Genomic DNA, 19,168 nt, shown 5'->3' with positions numbered 1-19,168 from the left:
GTGAGGATAACAAGAGTAGCAGTGTGGAAAAAGCCATACTATTTGGTGTTTCCATTGACATTAGGGCAAGGGAAAATAAATTTACAGAAAGCTGTATTTCAGAAGAAAAGTTTTTAATTGTGATAGGCCAAGGAACAATTGAGCAGAGGTAAAGAAGTCTTTAATAGTTAGTATCAGTCTGCTAGTGCTGCCATAACAAAATACCACAGACTTAAAAAAAGGAAGTTTATTTTCTCACAGTTATGGAGACCAGAAGTCCAAGATCAAGGTGCTATATGGGCTGGTGTCTGGCGAGGACTCTCCCCTTGAGTTACAGATGGCCATCTTCTCACGCTGTGTTCACTTACATGGCCTCCTTGGTGTGGGGGGTGAAGGGTGGGGAAGGAGCAAGCTCTCTTGTGTCTCTTCTAATAGGGACACTAATGTTGTCAGCTCAGGACCTTACCCTTTATGACCTTATTTAACTATGATTACTTCCTTCGTGCCCCATTTCCAAATACAACCACACTGATGGTGAGGGTTTCAAAATATGAATGTTTCTATGGTGTGGGGGAGGGACACAAACGTGTAGAACACAATAGTAGTCTCTCATCTACCCCCCTTTTAAAAAAAATTTTTTTTTTAACATTTATTTATTATTGAGAGAGACAGAGCACGAGTGGGGGAGGGGCAGAGAGCGAGGGACACAGAATCTGAAGCTGATTCCAGGCTCCGAGCTGTCAGCACAGAGCCTCGCAGGGTTCGAACTCACAAACCGTGAGATCATGACTTGAGCTGAAAGTTGGATGCCCAACCGATAGAGCCACCCAGGCGCCCCTCATCTCCCCCCTTTTTTAAAAAAAAAATTATTTATTTTTGAGAGAGAATGTGCAAGCGGGGGAGGGGCAGAGAGAGGGGGACAAAGGATCCAAAGCGGGCTCTGTGCTGACAGGCTGACAGTAGCAAGCCCAATGTGGGGCTCAAACTCACAAACCTCGAGATCATGACCTGAGCTGAAGTCAGACACTCAACCAACTGAGCCACCCAGGTGTTCCTCACATCCCCATTTTAATCCCTTCTCTGCATTTTGGCATGTTCTCTCCTAATCTCACCTTGGTAACCTGTGTTCTTTGGCTGTCTTTTTGAAATGCCAAGTTTTTAAGCATGCTGAGTCACCCAACTTTCCTATGGCCTGTCTTCTCCCATCTTTCCCTTTTCTTACGCAGCAAAACTTCTAATATCTTTAGTGAGAGATTCTAGAAAAAAAAAAGCCACACGATAGACCCATTTACAATGAGGTATGAATGAAGGGATGCTAAGTGTTTCTGTCTAAGGAAGTGCTGCTCAAAGCCTAGTCCTGGAACCTCTCCACAGCCGCTGAGAGTTTGTCAGAGTTGCCAGTTCACAGGCCTAACTCTAGAATGAACCAGAATTTTGGGAGGTGTCATAGCAATCTGTGTTTTAACAGGATTTCCTGATTTTTTTTTGCATCCTCAAGTTTGAGTAAGACTTTTTATCTAGAAGAGGATGTTCACCCAAAGGGTTTGAGTCTCCTTGGCAGAATTTCAGGCAATGTGACAGATATTTTCAGACAGACTTTCTGAAGTCTTCTACTGTATTTGATGGATGTTAACATTTATTGAACACTTTTTGTGTGTGTGTGTGTGTGTGTGTGTTCCAGGCACTGTATTAGGTACTTTTAGGTATAGTATTTATTTAATTCTCACAAAACTCCTGAAGGATCCTGCTTGACTCCAATGTAGTGATGTTACTATGTAAAAAAAAAAAAAAAAAATCTAATAGATCTAAATATTTTCTTTTTTTTTTTTTATTTTATTTTATTTTATTTTTTTTTATTTTTTTTATTTTTTAATATATGAAATTTACTGTCAAATTGGTTTCCATACAACACCCAGTGCTCATCCCAAAAGGTTCCCTCCTCAATACCCATCACCCACCCTGCCCTCCCTCCCACCCCCCATCAACCCTCAGTTTGTTCTCAGTTTTTATTTTTTTTTTTATTTTTTTATTTTTATTTATTTATTTATTTTTTTTTTATTTTTATTTTTTTTTATTTTTTAATATATGAAATTTACTGTCAAATTGGTTTCCATACAACACCCAGTGCTCATCTCAAAAGGTTCCCTCCTCAATACCCATCACCCACCCTGCCCTCCCTCCCACCCCCCATCAACCCTCAGTTTGTTCTCAGTTTTTAACAGTCTCTTATGCTTTGGCTCTCTCCCACTCTAACCTCTTTTTTTTTTTTTTTTTTCCCTTCCCCTCCCCCATGGGTTTCTGTTATGTTTCTCAGGATCCACATAAGAGTGAAACCATATGGTATCTGTCTTTCTCTGTATGGCTTATTTCACTTAGCATCACACTCTCCAGTTCCATCCATGTTGCTACAAAAGGCCATATTTCATTTTTTCTCATTGCCACGTAGTATTCCATTGTGTATATAAACCACAATTTCTTTATCCATTCATCAGTTGATGGACATTTAGGCTCTTTCCATAATTTGGCTATTGTTGAGAGTGCCGCTATAAACATTGGGGTACAGGTGCCCCTATACATCAGTACTCCTGTATCCCTTGGATAAATTCCTAGCAGTGCTATTGCTGGGTCATAGGGTAGGTCTATTTTTAATTTTCTGAGGAACCTCCACACTGCTTTCCAGAGCGGCTGCACCAATTTGCAGTGCAAGAGGGTTTCTGTTTCTCCACATCCTCTCCAGCATCTATAGTCTCCTGATTTCTTCATTTTGGCCACTCTGACTGGCGTGAGGTGGTATCTGAGTGTGGTTTTGATTTGTATTTCCCTGATAAGGAGCGACGTTGAACATCTTTTCATGTGCCTGTTGGCCATCCGGATGTCTTCTTTAGAGAAGTGTCTATTCATGTTTTCTGCCCATTTCTTCACTGGGTTATTTGTTTTTCGGGTGTGGAGTTTGATGAGCTCTTTATAGATTTTGGATACTAGCCCTTTGTCCGATGTGTCATTTGCAAATATCTTTTCCCATTCCGTTGGTTGCCTTTTAGTTTTGTTGGTTGTTTCCTTTGCTGTGCAGAAGCTTTTTATCTTCATAAGGTCCCAGTAATTCACTTTTGCTTTTAATTCCCTTGCCTTTGGGGATGTGCCGAGTAAGAGATTGCTACGGCTGAGGTCAGAGAGGTCTTTTCCTGCTTTCTCCTCTAAGGTTTTGATGGTTTCCTGTCTCACATTCAGGTCCTTTATCCATTTTGAGTTTATTTTTGTGAATGGTGTGAGAAAGTGGTCTAGTTTCAACCTTCTGCATGTTGCTGTCCAGTTCTCCCAGCACCATTTGTTAAAGAGACTGTCTTTTTTCCATTGGATGTTCTTTCCTGCTTTGTCAAAGATGAGTTGGCCATACGTTTGTGGGTCTAGTTCTGGGGTTTCTATTCTATTCCATTGGTCTATGTGTCTGTTTTTATGCCAATACCATGCTGTCTTGATGATGACAGCTTTGTAGTAGAGGCTAAAGTCTGGGATTGTGATGCCTCCTGCTTTGGTCTTCTTCTTCAAAATTACTTTGGCTATTCGGGGCCTTTTGTGGTTCCATATGAATTTTAGGATTGCTTGTTCTAGTTTCGAGAAGAATGCTGGTGCAATTTTGATTGGGATTGCATTGAATGTGTAGATAGCTTTGGGTAGTATTGACATTTTGACAATATTTATTCTTCCAATCCATGAGCAGGGAATGTCTTTCCATTTCTTTATATCTTCTTCAATTACCTGCATAAGCTTTCTATAGTTTTCAGCATACAGATCTTTTACATCTTTGGTTAGATTTATTCCTAGGTATTTTATGCTTCTTGGTGCAATTGTGAATGGGATCAGTTTCTTCATTTGTCTTTCTGTTGCTTCATTGTTAGTGTATAAGAATGCAACTGATTTCTGCACATTGATTTTGTATCCTGCAACTTTGCTGAATTCATGTATCAGTTCTAGCAGACTTTTGGTGGAGTCTATCGGATTTTCCATGTATAATATCATGTCATCTGCAAAAAGCGAAAGCTTGACTTCATCTTTGCCAATTTTGATGCCTTTGATTTCCTTTTGTTGTCTGATTGCTGATGCTAGAACTTCCAGCACTATATTAAACAAGAGCGGTGACAGTGGGCATCCCTGTCGTGTTCCTGATCTCAGGGAAAAAGCTCTCAGTTTTTCCCCGTTGAGGATGATGTTAGCTGTGGGCTTTTCATAAATGGCCTTTATGATCTTTAAGTATGTTCCTTCTATCCCGACTTTCTCAAGGGTTTTTATTAAGAAAGGGTGCTGGATTTTGTCAAAGGCCTTTTCTGCATCGATTGACAGGATCATATGGTTCTTCTCTTTTTTTTTTGCTAATGTGATGTATCACGTTGATCGATTTGCGAATGTTGAACCAGCCCTGCATCCCAGGAATGAATCCCACTTGATCATGGTGAATAATTCTTTTTATATGCTGTTGAATTCGATTTGCTAGTATCTTATTAAGAATTTTTGCATCCATATTCATCAGGGATATTGGCCTGTAGTTCTCTTTTTTTACTGGGTCTCTGTCTGGTTTAGGAATCAAAGTAATACTGGCTTCATAGAATGAGTCTGGAAGTTTTCCTTCCCTTTCTATTTCTTGGAATAGCTTGAGAAGGATAGGTATTATCTCTGCTTTAAATGTCTGGTAGAACTCCCCTGGGAAGCCATCTGGTCCTGGACTCTTATTTGTTGGGAGATTTTTGATAACCGATTCAATTTCTTCGCTGGTTATGGGTCTGTTCAAGCTTTCTATTTCCTCCTGATTGAGTTTTGGAAGAGTGTGGGTATTTAGAAATTTGTCCATTTCTTCCAGGTTGTCCAATTTGCTGGCATATAATTTTTCATAGTATTCCCTGATAATTGTTTGTATCTCTGAGGGATTGGTTGTAATAATTCCATTTTCATTCATGATTTTATCTATTTGGGTCATCTCCCTTTTCTTTTTGAGAAGCCTGGCTAGAGGTTTGTCAATTTTGTTTATTTTTTCAAAAAACCAACTCTTGGTTTCGTTGATCTGCTCTACAGTTTTTTTAGATTCTATATTGTTTATTTCTGCTCTGATCTTTATGATTTCTCTTCTTCTGCTGGGTTTAGGCTGCCTTTGCTGTTCTGCTTCTATTTCCTTTAGGTGTGCTGTTAGATTTTGTATTTGGGATTTTTCTTGTTTCTTGAGATAGGCCTGGATTGCAATGTATTTTCCTCTCAGGACTGCCTTCGCTGCATCCCAAAGCGTTTGGATTGTTGTATTTTCATTTTCGTTTGTTTCCATATATGTTTTAATTTCTTCTCTAATTGCCTGGTTGACCCACTCATTCGTTAGTAGGGTGTTCTTTAACCTCCATGCTTTTGGAGGTTTTCCAGACTTTTTCCTGTGGTTGATTTCAAGCTTCATAGCATTGTGGTCTGAAAGTATGCATGGTATAATTTCAATTCTTGTAAACTTATGAAGGGCTGTTTTGTGACCCAGTATATGATCTATCTTGGAGAATGTTCCATGTGCACTCGAGAAGAAAGTATATTCTGTTGCTTTGGGATGCAGAGTTCTAAATATATCTGTCAAGTCCATCTGATCCAATGTATCATTCAGGGCCCTTGTTTCTCTATTGACTGTGTGTCTAGATGATCTATCCATTTCTGTAAGTGGGGTGTTAAAGTCCCCTGCAATGACCACATTCTTATCAATAAGGTTGCTTATGTTTATGAGTAATTGTTTTATATATCTGGGGGCTCGGGTATTTGGCGCATAGACATTTATAATAGTTAGCTCTTCCTGGTGGATAGACCCTGTGATTATTATATAATGCCCTTCTTCATCTCTTGTTACAGCCTTTAATTTAAAGTCTAGTTTGTCTGATATAAGTATGGCTACTCCAGCTTTCTTTTGGCTTCCAGGAGCATGATAAATAGTTCTCCATCCCCTCACTCTCAATCTAAAGGTGTCCTCAGATCTAAAATGAGTCTCTTGTAGACAGCAAAGAGATGGGTCCTGTTTTTTTATCCATTCTGATACCCTATGTCTTTTAGTTGGCGCATTTAATCCATTTACATTCAGTGTTATTATAGAAAGATATGGGTTTAGAGTCATTGTGATGTCTGTATGTTTTATGCTTGTAGTGATGTCTCTGGTACTTTGTCTCACAGGATCCCCCTTAGGATCTCTTGTAGGGCTGGTTTCGTGGTGACAAATTCCTTCAGTTTTTGTTTGTTTGGGAAGACCTTTATCTCTCCTTCTATTCTAAATGACAGACTTGCTGGATAAAGGATTCTCGGCTGCATATTTTTTCTGTTTAGCACACTGTAGATATCGTGCCAAGCCTTTCTGGCCTGCCAAGTTTCAAAGGAGAGATCAGTCACGAGTATTATAGGTCTCCCTTTATATGTGAGGGCACGTTTATCCCTTGCTGCTTTCAGAATTTTCTCGTTATCCTTGTATTTTGCCAGTTTCACTATGATATGTCGTGCAGAAGATCGATTCAAGTTACGTCTGAAGGGAGTTCTCTGTGCCTCTTGGATTTCAATGCCTTTTTCCTTCCCCAGTTCAGGGAAGTTCTCAGCTATAATTTGTTCAAGTACCCCTTCAGCACCTTTCCCTCTCTCTTCCTCCTCTGGGATACCAATTATGCGTATATTATTTTTTTTTAGTGTATCACTTAGTTCTCTAATTTTCCCCTCATACTCCTGGATTTTTTTATCTCTCTTTCTTTCAGCTTCCTCTTTCTCCATAACTTTATCTTCTAGTTCACCTATTCTCTCCTCTGCCTCTTCAAGCCGAGCCATCGTGGATTCCATTTTGTTTTGCATTTCGTTTAAAGCGTTTTTCAACTCCTCGTGACTGTTCCTTAGTCCCTTGATCTTTGTGGCAAGAGATTCTCTGCTGTCCTGTATACTGTTTTCAAGCCCAGCGATTAATTTTATGACTATTATTCTAAATTCACTTTCTGTTATATTATTTAAATCCTTTTTGATCAGTTCATTAGCTGTTGTTATTTCCTGGAGATTCTTCTGAGGGGAATTCTTCCGTTTGGTCATTTTGGAGAGTCCCTGGCGTGGTGAGGACCTGCAGGGCACTTCCCCTGTGCTGTGGTGTATAACTGGAGTTGGTGGGCGGGGCCGCAGTCCGACCCGATGTCTGCCCCCAGCCCACTGCTGGGGCCACAGTCAGACTGGTGTGTGCCTTCTCTTCCCCTCTCCTAGGGGTGGGATTCACTGTGGGGTGGCGTGTCCCGTCTGGGCTACTTGCACACTGCCAGGCTTGTGTTGCTGGGGATCTGGCGTATTAGCTGGGGTGGGTAGGCAAGGTGCACGGGGGCTGGAGGGGCAGGCTTAGCTCGCTTCTCCTTAGGTGATCCACTTCAGGAGGAGCCCTGTGGCAGCGGGAGGGAGTCAGATCCGCTGCCGGAGGTTTGGCTCCGCAGAAGCACAGAGTTGGGTGTTTGCGCGGAGCGAGCAAGTTCCCTGGCAGGAACTGGTTCCCTTTGGGATTTTGGCTGGGGGATGGGCGGGGGAGATGGCGCTGGCGCCTTTGTTCCCCGCCAAGCTGAGCTCTGCCGTCCGGGGGCTCAGCAGCTCTCCCTCCCTTTGTCCTCTAGCCTTCCCGCTTTCCGAGCAGAGCTGTTAACTTATGACCTCCCAGACGCTAAGTCGCGCTTGCTGTCGGAACACAGTCCGTCCGGCCCCTCCGCTTTTGCCAGCCAGACTCGGGGGCTCTGCTTGGCCGGCGAGCCGCCCCTCCGCCCCGGCTCCCTCCCGCCAGTCCGTGGAGCGCGCACCGCCTCGCCACCCTTCCTACCCTCTTCCGTGGGCCTCTAGTCTGCGCTTGACTCCGGAGACTCCCTTCTGCTAATCCTCTGGCGGTTTTCTGGGTTCTTTAGGCAGGTGTAGGTGGAATCTAAGTGATCGGCAGGGCGCGCTGTGAGCCCCGCGTCCTCCTACGCCGCCATCTTCCGGAACCCTCTAAATATTTTCTTCTCATCCTTCCTGTAGATGTAAATCAATTAAAATTATGTCAATAAAATAATACAGTTGACCCTGGATCAACATGGGTTTGAACTGATGGGTCAACTTATATATATAATAAATGTATGTACAATACTATAGATGTATTTTTTCTTCCTTATGATTTTCTTAACATTTTTTGGCTTACTTTATTGTAACAATACAGTATATAATACATACAATGTGTAAAATATGTATTAATTGACTGCTTATGTTATCAGTAAGCCTTCCAGTCAGTGATGGCTATCAGTAGTTAAGTTTTTGGGGAGTCAAAAATTATGTGTTGATTTTTGACTGTGTGGGGTGTCAGTGCCCTGAACTCCTGTGTTGTTCAAGGATCCACTGTAGTTCCTTATTTTTTGCATAGGTTTCATCTTACAAAACATTTTCACAACCTTGATCTCATTTATCATATTGTTAATAACAACTTAATTCTTGAGCAGTATTTGTTGTCCTCATTTTATGCATAAGAATACTAAGGTTCAGTAAGGTTACTGCCTTGCTCAGTATCACAGTTTGTAATGGTTCAAGCTGGGGCACAAATCCGGGTCATTTGACTGGAAGTCTGGTGATCCAAATATATGTGCTATGTATACTCTACATTACTATGCTTCTTGATTTGGTGGCAAATGGTACTTTTCCAGGCATTTGTTTGAGTGTCTTTGAAAGGTGGTTATCAAAGCTATGATCACTAATGAAAAAAAGTTAGGGTAGATAGCCTAGAATAAAATGGCTCATATACATTCTCTGTAATAATGGAGAAGTTATGACATTCAATAAAAGAGTGACTATATTGTAGCAAATGCTTATTTTTTCCTTCCATTGCTTCTAAGAACAGTGGTCTTAACTCTTTTTGGGTCTCCCTTGAGAATTTGGTAAAAGCCATTGAACCCTTCTTGTGGAGGAGGGTACATAGTCACTTATATGGAGTATTTGGCAGGAACTGGGGGTTGTGGGAAAGAAGAGATCACATCTTTCTCTGCCTGTGAGGAGCACATTTAAAAATTAAATACAAGGGTAAGTTAAATGCGAGGTTACATGTCACTTTTATTATTGATAAGGGCTGGGTTGGAGGACTTAGCTTAGAATGAAAGCCCAATGGACCTACTAATCCTGAACCTTAGTATTAGGCAGATTTAGTTATTTATGTGAATGCCACATAGTGGCAAGTTTGCTTCTGGAGAAGCATAGTAGAATTCTCTCTCACTGGGTAGGCAGTGACTTCCAAAGAGGAAGATAGGCAGAGCAAAGCAAACTATCTTTCGGATTCACCACTAGAGGGAGACACGTGTGTGTGTGTGCGCGCGCGCGCGCGTGCTTGTTGGGGAGAGAGAAGGGGAGACAATGCAGTGATGAACGAATCAAAAGGACTGAAGACTCCACAGGCTACTCCCAAGTTTATTCAAGTTGGCTTTAATAAAGGTAAATGATACAGTGCATCAGGACAGAGAAAGTGCAGAGAATCAAGGGGTTTGAAAACTTTATGCATAGCCCCTCAGGGTCCTTTCTCAGTTGCACAGATGTGCTTTGTCTTCAGTTTAACAAACCTCTGAGATAGTGTGTAGCATCTATTTTCATGGGAGCCCAGGCACAGGTTTACACAAGGGATCTTTTATACTACTCTGGTCATGTAGCCCAAATCAGGCTCTGTAGCTCATTACTCTGCATGCAAACCATCAATCTCTCCATCTCTAAACAGTACAGGGAAGCTGGTCCCGGCTGCCTCCAGGGGGAGTTTAGAACGTTAAATGGCGTATTCTAAATCACCAGCTAGCACATTGCCTCCCTGACTTGTCCATAATCCCTGGAGATAAGCGTAGAGCTGCTCCAGTTCTGCTGCAAATGACAGATTCTTTGCTTGACCAAACTTCAGTCAGGCTGCTGACCTTCTTTCTAGGTGTATCAGTGCACTTTCTTGTAAAATCCAGTTTTGGCAAGAACCCTGCTAAGTCAGTTTGACAAGAACTACCACCCCCCTTGCCCTTGATCACTGTGGACATGTAACCAGGTTCCTCATCCTTTACCATCCCCAGGTGAGGTCTGATCACCCTGGCTTGTCTTAAGCAAGAATCTCTTAGGTTGTGTTAGCTAGAACCCCCCTGACCCCTGAAGTTTCCTCTTAGTAGTTTTCTATCCATTGACCCCTCTACCCTGCCCCTTGGCTATAAATTCCCACTTGTCCATGCTGTATTTGGAGTTAATTCTTATCTCTTTCCTCCATTGTGAAATCCCATTGCAGTGGTCCTTACACTCAGTGCAATGGACTTGAATAAAGTCTGCCTTACTGATGTGGTTTGAAATGGGGTTTGGGAGCCAAAGGCTGAGAAAGAATTCTTGAGATTTTTTTGGTGCAAAAAGATGTTTTCATTATAGCACAGGAACAGGACCTGTGGGCAGAAAGAGCTGCGTTATAAGTGTGAGGAGTGACTGATTATATAAGATTTTGTATGTTCTGGAGGGGATGGTAATTTTAGCATCCCAGGAAATTGAGTCTATAGGTTTCTGAAAGTCTGGCTATTGATAAGATTGCTTATTTCTTGTAAATCATTAAGACAGTTGCAAACTGATACGGATTTATGTTCTGCATGACTGTGATCTCTATCAGTTGGCCATTTGTTTTTCCCCTTCCTCTGTTCTTGGGCAGCCAGGAGCGCCTGAGGAATGTCACACATATCCACATGGTGGGGGGTTACAGGGTGTTAGCTTATGCTTTGCCCTCAGCTTGCCTTCTGCTCTCTCATCATTACCATCTTTAACAGCGTCATTGAGGGGCACCTGGGTGGCTCAATTGGCTAAGCATTCGACTCTTGGTTTCGGCTCAGGTCATGATCTGGTGATTAGTGAGTTTGAGTCCTGCATTGGGCTCCATACTGACAGCAAGGAGTCTGCTTGGAATTCTCTGTCTCCTCTCTCTGCCCCTCCTCCACTTATGCAAGAGTGCACACATGTGCGTGCTTACTCTCTCTTTCAAAATTAAACTTTTAAAAGTGTCATTGATATTTTTTTTTCTTTGGCAGTCATGGTGCCATGACTTAGGTAGGGTCAGATTCATCATTGGACCCTCAGACCTCTCACCTAGGGCCCTAAGTATGTACCTATCTTTGAAGCCTTTGTCTTTATTACTGGCTGATTGATTGGGGATCCATAGGTGAATCTGACTCTTGAACTATTGCTTCAGACAAATGTCTGTTGAAGCTGGTAAGGACAGATTTTGATTTTTAAGATTTGGTTATACTCTCTGAAGCTGGGTTAAAGTCACAAGTTTTTTTGCAAGGTACCTGCTGGGCTGGAGGTCTTCCTGGCTCCTTGTTCTGAGTGGGGAGTGGGGAGTGGGGATTATTCCCTGACTTCCTGGGCTGGAAGACTCTTCTTCCTTACTCTCTGTGAGGTCTCTCTCTTCTCTTCTGTTGCATCCCACTTCTCCCAGGGGAATTTCTCGGTCAACTGAAACCCTTTTCTCAAACTCCTGATGACTTTCTGCAGGGCCTACTTCCTTTCTTGTTGGCATGATTTTGCTGAGGATAATTTGGAACTTCGTTGGCCATTTTGGGAAACTTGAGATCTCCCCAGATTGACTCCCAATACCTCTCCCTTCCCACTGCTGCTGCTCCTCCTTCCTCCTTTTACCACCTTCAGTCTTCTGCCCTAGTTCCTTTGACTCCTTTGAGATGTTCCTATTCAAGCCCCTATGTTCTCCATCCCTCTGTCCACCCTTGCTGCCTTTCCCGTCCCACTTCAGCCCTTCAGCTTTCTACAGCCACTGGAATTGTAGGCACCCTGGCCTCCACTGGGGCCTCTTAAGGGAGTCAGGTACCCCTGAGAGCGACTACCTAAGGCTCAGAAGAGAAACAAAAGACTCTTTGGAAATAGAGCTGGATGATTTGCCCCATGCATGGGCTGGAAACATCCAGACAGAACTTAGATGTCTTCTAGTCACTCACCTAAAATTTAGCCCATTGCCTTCATATTACATTATCACAACAAAAGAAAATCTTAAAAAGTCTCCACAGTTATTGGTAGGCAGGTAACCTTAACTTGGTCCATTTGCCAGAAACACAGTTTGGATGAAAAAACAAAGTGGGGATAAACCAGTGAGATTGTATTACTGTTGTACTGACTCAGAGCTGAAATTTTGAAATGGAAGCTATAGGATCTCTATTTGTATCTGTCTATATATGTTTATATATGTATGACATATATATATGTCATACATATATATGTTTATATATGTATGACATATATAAGAATATACATATAAGAATATACATATATATAAACATATATATGTATGACATATATATATGTCATACATATATATGTTTATATATGTATGACATATATATATGTCATGCATATATATGTTTATATATGTATATTCTAGATGTGTGGTAGTTTTCTACTTCTGGATGGTATTAACAAATTAATTCATAAAATTCCTTAATGGAGTTCTATTCAAATTGGTCTGGAGACCATGAACACATATATAAATTAAGTTTTCTTAACATTCAGAAGTATAGAAACTAACCTGTCTTTTGTTTTTTGTTTTTTGTTTTTTAAGTTCACATGATCTGGGATGATCTTTGGTAAATAAAGCTAGCTTTAAAATTATTGCTAAACTTATTGATAAACTCTGACTACTTCAGAGTTGTCAGAGTTGCAGATACAAAGTTTTTTTCTATCTCTGTTTACTAGTCAGACAAATTTGTGTCTACTAGATGTTTAAGATTATAAACTATAAATCCAACCTAAAAACAAAATGTATAATAAAAAGGAATTGCTTGGTGCACATCAAACACAGCAGTTAGAAAAGAAAAAAGAATCATGAATAACTTTTTAGATTCTTTAGGATGTTTGCTTCTGTGATTTTTTTTTACTTACTTCATCGGTCAACAGGAAAAATAACTTAAGATGATGGATGGCTAGCTTTGTTTAGTTAATGTCTTATGAAATTTTCATGGGTAATTCAAGTATAATTATTAAGATCAAGTAAATTAAATAGATATGAATGGAATAAAAGATTATAAATGAACTTTTCATTGATCATTCTGTTTTATGATAGTTCTCCTTAAGAATAGTTTCAAAACCTTTTTCATAACTTTAAACATTAAAGCTATACTAAGTTAAAGATGGATATTTATTGACCATCTAGATCATTTCCAAATTAGAGAAATATTGAGACATGAATTGCTGAACATTAATTTTATTTTACTTTTGGTATCTCATTTTTAATATGGTATAGAAAAGCTGAATATATTTAGGTCTATAAGTAAGTGTGATAAAGTTGTACTATGAAAAAGACATGTCTATAGAAATGATATATTCTTAAACTTGCTATATAATGATAGTATGTTGAGTATGTGATAGTATGTGAGTTTGCAATTGTCTGCTTCCTACTTTTCACTGAAAATTTGGGTTTCAGATGGTTAAAAATATAATCAACATATGTAAATGAAACTACTAGGAATAGTAATAGTAAAGAAAAACTGTATGCAGGGAAAGTAAGATGTATTTTTGGTGAGGAAAGTTATGAAGGACACGTTTTTGTTAAGGGAAGAAGAGAGTAATTTTACTGGAAAGTAGAATGGACTGGTTGTTCCAGAATGAGAAAGAAGAAAAGAGTAGGAGAAAAACTGAATGGATATAAGAAAAAAATTTTGTAAGATTTGTGGAAAAGGAACCTTAGAAAAGGAATCTTTCTTTTTCTGGTCAAAGTTGGCCAAGATTGGATGGATTTATTTGTATTTATTATTAAACAAAATTGTTTTTAATTAAAAAAAATTTGCCTTTGTACTAATAGTACATTGATGTAAAACCATTATTTGATTTTCTCTCAGTGTTAAAACAGCAAAGTTTCTTTTGGTTTGCTCTTAATAAGAAGTTGTAAAAAAAAGCTGATTTTCTTTACCTTTTAAGTAATATGCCTGGGAAAACAAGATTCTGTGTTTTAAAATAATTTCTTGTGCTTCATATTATGTTATCAGTTCTTTGACTATTGAAGAAAACCAGGTCTTCTTAATTGTAAGAGGCTAAGAAGTTTTACAACCATGTAACTTTCTGTGTTTGCCTTTGATATCTTTTAATTGTGATTTTGGTTAAGTGGATGACTAAGGATTGTTTTACAGTGACTGTGATCTTCTTTAGTCAAGTGACCAAACCTTCTGACATGACAACTTCTCCATGTCAGATTCTAAGTGAAGTCTTTTTGACCTTAGACTAACTTTGAGATTTCCTAGATGACCTTTGGAAAATCTCATGGGTTTTGTCTCTTATAAAAAGAGAGATGTATAAGTAATTACGTGTATTTGATATGTTAAATTACATGGGAAGCATTGTCAAATAAGTGATGATAAGCCTTCTTAGGTTACATGTGTGTGGATATGTTACTATTACAGTTTATTTCAGAAATTGTATGATATTCATAGAAATTTATCAATACTGTCATTGTCGAATTATTACCTTAAATTGCTGTATGTCACAGAAATAACGAAATGTCCTTGTCAATAGCATTATAATGAAATCTTGTCAGATCTTTAACTACAACTATTTTAGGTGTTGTCATTCACAGACAGTTACTGTGATTCTTCTCTGAAAGCATTTATAATTAGCTACAGGTTAGAATGCTCCTTGATGGCATCACTTAAAAACTTTCAGACCTTGCCATTGGATTGAGTAAGAATGTCAGAACTAATGAAGAAACTGATGGATTCATAAAGACTGCTAACACAAGATTAAGTAGAACAAGACTTAATTACGTGGGCCTGAATGAACTGATGAGGATTATTATAATTTTTTTATGACTTTTTGTTGAAACATTCCTGGTTCTTTAATGTTTTGTTTCCCAAATTTAAGGAAAACTTTTTTTAAATTTCTAAAATTTTTATTTTTTTAATTTAAATCCAAGTAGTTAACACATAATGTAATAATGATTTCAGGAGTAAAATTTAATGATTCATCACCTATATGTAACACCCAGTGCTCATCCCAACAAGTGTCCTCCTTAATGCCCCTCACCCATTTAGCCTATCCCCCCACCCAACACTCTGCCAGCAACCCTCAGTTTGTTCTCTGTATTTAAGAGTCCCTTGTAGTTTGTCCCCCTCTCTGTTTTTATGTTATTTCTGCTTCCCTTCCCTTAAGCTCATCTGTTTTATTTCTTAAATTCCACATATGAGTGAAATCATATGATATTTGTCTTTCTCTGGCTAATTTCACTTAGCATAATACACTCTAGTTCCATCCATGTGTTACAAATGGCAAGATTTCATTCTTTTTGATTACTGCGTAGTAGTCCATCACGTTTTCTTTATCCATTCATCTGTCAGTGGACATTTGGGCTCTTTCCATAATTTGGCTATTGTCGATAGTGCTGCTGTAAACATTGGGATGCATGTGCCCCTTTGAATCAGCACTCCTTAATCCTTTGGATAAATACCTAGTAGTATAATTACTGGGTTTTAGGGTAGTCTATTTTTTTTTTTTTATTAATTAAGAATTGTTTTTTACATTTTATTCATTTTTGATAGATAGAGAGAGAGAGACAGAGACAGAGGACAAGTGGGGGAGAGGCAGAGAGAGAGAGGGAGACATAGAATCCAAAGCAGGCTCCAGGCTCTGAGCTGTCAGCACAGAGCCTGACATGGGGCTTGAACTCACAAACCATGAGATCATGACCTTAGCTGAAGTTGGATGCTTAACTGACTGAGCTACCCAGGCGCCCGTAGGGTAGTTCTATTTTTAATATTTTGAGGAACCTCCATACTGTTTTCCAGAGTGGCTGCACCAGTTTGCATTCCCACCAGCAGCGCAAAAGGGTTCCTCTTGCTCCACATCCTCACCAACATCTGTTGTTGCTTGAGTTGTTCATTTTAGCCATTCTGACAGGTGTGAGGTGGTATCTCATTGTGGTTTTGATTTGTATTTCCCTGATGATGAGTGATGTTGAGCATCTTTTCATGTGTCCATTAGCCATCTGGATGTCTTCTTTGGAAAAGACATGTCTTTTGCCTGGATTTTTGTTTTTGGGTATTGAGTTTGGTAAGTTCTTTATAGATTTTGGATACTAACCCTTTATCTGATATTTCATTGGCAAATATCTTCTCCTCTTCTGTTGGCTGCCTTTTAGTTTTGCTGACTCTTTCCTTCTCTGTGAATAAGCTTTTTATCTTGATGAGGTCTCAATAGTTCATTTTGCTTTTGTTTCCCTTGCCTCTGGAGACATGTGAGGTAAGAAGCTACTGCAGCCAAGGTCAAAAAGGTTGTTTCCTGTTTTCTTCTCTAGGATTTTGATGGTTTCTTGTCTTACGTTTAGGTCTTTCATCCATTTTGAGTTTATTTTTTGTATATGGTGTAAGAAAGTGGTGCAGGTTCATTTTGTATTTCACTGTCCAGTGTTCCCAACACCGTTTGCTGAAGAGACTTTTTTCCATTGGATATACTTTCCTGCTTTGTCAAAGATTAGTTAGCCATACATTTGTGGGTCTATTTCTGGGTTCTGTATTGTGTTCCATTGATCTATGTGTCTGTTCTTACGTCAGTACCATATTGTCTTGATGGTTACAGCTTTGTAATACAGCTTGAAGTCCAGAATTTTGTGATGCATCCACCTTTGGTTTTCTTTTTCAGGATTGCCTTGGCTATTTGGGGTCTTTTCTGGTTCCATACAAATTTTAGGATTGTTTGCTCTGCTAGCTCTGTGAAGAATGCTGGTGTTATTTTGATAGGGATTGCAGGAAACCTTTTTCTTTTTGTATATGGAATTGAACCATTGATCTTTTCTCCCTATCCAAGACCTCCAGAAATTAGAAGTTTTTAGAGAGTATCTTTATTTTCATGGCAGTATGGTTTTTTGTGGAAGTTCAGTGAGAATCTGTGAGGATCCAATTGGAAACCTTAGTTGTATTATCAAGGTTTTTGACTGGAATGTCATATTTGAGAATGATATGCATCAAATCAGGTATGATCAGGCAGCATTAAGGAGCTAAGGTTGACTTTAAGGAGCCAATTTTATACCTTCCCGTCACCCCACACACCTTGGTAAAACCAGCCTGTACCTGGCCTCTTGCAGGGTTTCCTGCCTTACAGCTGAGTAAGGGAGGTCATTTCTGGCAGGTCCAGGAACCTCTGGGTATTTTGAAAACCTTGAGAAGAGAGGAATTCTCCATACCTCTAGGCACTGCAGGCAAAATCTGATGGCTTCTAAGCCCTGAAAGGCTTTTCTTCATTTTTTTATTTTTTTAAAAAAATGTTTATTTTTATTTTATTTATTTGAGAGAGAGAGAGAACGAGAGAACGGCAGAGAGAGAGAGAGAGAGAGAGAGAGAACGGCAGAGAGAGAGGGAGACAGAGGATCCAAAGTGGGCTCTGTGCTGTCAGCAGAGAGCCCTATGTGGGGCTAGAGCTTAGGAATGTGAGATCTCGGCCTCAGCAGAAGTCAGACGTTTAACTGACTGAGCTGCTCAGATGCCCCATCCTGGGAGGCTTTTAGAAGTCTAATCTGAGATTCCTTATGAAATGTTCCAGGAAATGAAACTCAAACAAGGACCTATGTGGCCAATCACTGTTTTTGCTGCACTTACGTAAATAATCAGGGCAGTTTTAATGAGACTTGACTTACTTGGCAAACAGATTAGTCTTACTTTGATTATCTTTGACAGAAATGAGGGTGACTGTAGAGAGAATATTTTTGTTTGTTTCAGTAGAAAACTCCAATGTACCCTTGCCAGTTCCATCTTGCACATTTTGCCTTTTTTTTTTTTTTTTTTTTACCAAATCTGAAATCTTCTGGTTTCCTCCAATAGCTGGCTACCACTCTCCAAATTAACATTTCTAGTTTTTCTCCCTTCTGAGTTGGAATCATTGAGAGTTAAAACTGCCCTTTTCCTGAAGCTCTACAAGCAGAAGCTGAACAAATTGATATAAATTTCAAAAAAAAAATTTACCACAACAGTTCACATATGGGCAGCCTTCCTGTCTCTTCTGGTATGGACCATTCAGAAAGTTCACCAGAACGCCTGATGCCATCACCGGGTACATTCAAATTTCCAACCAGGAAGATTTGTCGGATGGACAGTGCCATCCTCTACCATCTAAACATGCTTCGAGAATTTCAAATCTAAAAACCTTGACTGCTGCCCACTGGATTCAGAAACTGAGTTTATTTGTCTTTATTTTCATAGCAACCATCCTCATTAAAAGCCTGACTGCTAGCACCATCCAGCAAATGTCCTTTACTACCAAGTTCCAATAGATGATTCAGCTGGTCCTTAATGAACAAAAGGATTCCAGATTCTGTCTGGATTTATATTGTTCAGAGGAAAGAAGGATGTCTCTTCTTTTCTTGAACAAGAGGGGAGACTGACAAACATTCTTTGCTTGACCAAACCTTAGGCGGTTGAACCTTTTCCTAAGTACATCATCCATGCACTTCCTTATAAAATCTGGTTTTAGCAAGAACCCCCTGGTTTCTGATTCCTCTGGACGTGTGATCAGGTTCCTCATCCTTTACCACCCCCCCTGTGATTTCCTATCACCCTGGCCTATCTTCAGCGAGAATCTGTTAGGTTAGTTTAGCCAGACCACCCTCACCACTGATATTTTCAGTTAGTAATTTCCTATCCACTGACCTCTGCCCCTTGGGTATAAATTCCCACTTGCCCATGCTGTGTTTGTAGTTGATCCTTTATCTCTCATTGCAGTGGTTCCTATACTTATCACAGTGGAGCCGAATAAAGTCTGCCTTACCATTTCTAACAAGTGTCACTGAACAGTTGTTTTCTTTAACGAAGATAACCCTGTCTTTACACATATGGTTTACAATACTGAGCTCCCTTAACATGCAAGGGAGTTCAGCAATCAGCAGTAATTGTTTCCTCCAACTGACACTGATTTTGCCTCTCTACTTACAAGGTTAAAGCAGTGAGTGCTTCTCGATAAGTACATAACCTTATTTATACTTTTCCTATGAGATGTATCAGAAAAATTTAAAGACATTACTTTTATTTTTTGCAGCCAACATTTTATGACCACTAGAACACATAGGCAGCCTAGCATTCTTTATGATGAAGCAACACACATGATTTCAGATTTGAGTCTATTTATGACCTTTTTGTTTTATAATAGCTTTCCCTTTAAATAATAATTTGTCAGGTGAAAGTTT

General features: G+C 39.6%; 1 protein-coding gene across 2 annotated transcripts in view; it reads left to right on the top strand.

Moving 5' to 3' along the window:
- The window catches only part of ADAM9 (ADAM metallopeptidase domain 9), a 149,921-nt gene that overhangs the window by 13,649 nt on the left and 117,104 nt on the right, over positions 1-19,168 (top strand). The gene's annotated exons all lie outside the window — the stretch shown is intronic.

This window comes from Panthera leo, chromosome B1 (assembly GCF_018350215.1).
Source record: "Panthera leo isolate Ple1 chromosome B1, P.leo_Ple1_pat1.1, whole genome shotgun sequence".
NCBI lineage: Eukaryota > Metazoa > Chordata > Mammalia > Carnivora > Felidae > Panthera > Panthera leo.
Note: the sequence above shows the minus strand (reverse complement) of the source record. Positions and strands in the feature narration are given on the sequence as shown.